The sequence below is a fragment of the Mandrillus leucophaeus genome, unplaced genomic scaffold, assembly GCF_000951045.1.
Source record: "Mandrillus leucophaeus isolate KB7577 unplaced genomic scaffold, Mleu.le_1.0 Scaffold1139, whole genome shotgun sequence".
Taxonomy (NCBI): domain Eukaryota; kingdom Metazoa; phylum Chordata; class Mammalia; order Primates; family Cercopithecidae; genus Mandrillus; species Mandrillus leucophaeus.
The window spans coordinates 151,728-153,297 of record NW_012099643.1 but is presented as its reverse complement, the minus strand read 5'-3'; positions in this window follow the sequence as shown (position 1 = coordinate 153,297).

Here is a 1,570-nt window from a genome sequence, read left to right as displayed (position 1 = left end):
AAGCTCTGCCTCCCAGGTTCACGCCATTCTTCTGCCTCAGCCTCCCAAGTAGCTGGGACTACAGGTGCCCACCACTACCACGCCTGGCTAATTTTTTGTATTTTTAGTAGACACAGGGTTTCACTGTGTTAGCCAGTGTGGTCTCAATCTCCTGACCTCGTGATCCACCCGCATTGGCCTCCCAAAGTGCTGGGATTACAGGCGTGAGCCACTGCGCCCACCCTCCCTTCACCTTTTTATCTGAGTCACGGTTGCAGCTTTCTCACTGTTCTCCCCACCCCATGTTATTTTACACACTACTTTGTAAGCTCTCATGAGAAGTTTGGAGTGCTTATTGTGGTTAAAAAAAGAAAAAATTTAACTTAAAATTTGTAGTCATTTACAAGTTGTAAATGTAGTCTTTGGTTTTGAATTTTTTGATATTTTTTGAGACAGAGGTTTGCTTTTGTTGCCCAGGCTGGAGTGCAATGGCACAACCTCGGCTCACTGCAACCTCCATCCCCCAGGTTCAAACGATTATACTGCCTCAGCTTCCCAAGTAGCTGGGATTACAGGTGCCCAACACCACACCTGACTAATTTTTTTTGTAGTTTAAGTAGAGACGGAGTTTCACCATGTTGGCAAGGCTGGTCTCCAACTCTTGACCTCAGGTGAGCCGCCACACCGGGCCTAAATGCAGTCTTTGGATTAATTAACTGAAGTAAGTTGGATTCACTCTCTACAGGCCAGAGGATTTAATCAGTCAGTTAGCATTGTTCACCTTTGTAAAAGAAAAATGTTACTCTATTCTATCACAGAGTGTGTACAATATACAATTAGGTAGAACAGGTAAATCATTAATAGCATTGTGCCATATATTGTAAGCACTATATAAAGAAACACATCAGAATTGGAAATCTCTTAAGAGAAAATATATCTTACAAATAAATTCTTAAGAAGTGTCAATAGTAGTTGATGAATGTTTAATTTAACTTTTTATGAAATACTTATAGCACAACTTACATTTCCATGCAGAATCTTCTGTTTATGAGTGTGTGTGCTAAGTGTTGAACAATAATAGAATGACTACTCTGGATTTTTTTAAAAGCCTGAGAACCAGGAGAGCAGGCCATGAGGACATCACCATTTAATATTGAGTGGACATCCTGATGATATTTACTGTGTTTAACTCTGCAGATAGAATTGAGGCCCTGTGATTATCTGCTTTCTTCATTGAATTATGCCAAGCAGCCACAAAAGGGACTGCACAAGTTAAGTGCTTAATATGCATATAATTCGTGAATGGAGCCTAACCACAGCCTTCCAAAATGTCTAAGTGGGCCTGAGGCCCGTCTCTCAGCACCCAGGGACCTCTGTTATGTCTGTGTGAGGGACAAAGACCAGCTAAAAGAATTGCCTTGGGAGACCGAGGCAGGCGGATCATGAGGTCAGGAGATCAAGACCATCCTAGTCAACATGGTAAACCCCATCTCTACTAAAATACAAAAAAAAATTACCCAGGGTGTTGGCACATGCCTGTTGTCCCAGCTACTCGGGAGGCTGAGGCAGGGGAATCGCTTGAACCTGGGAG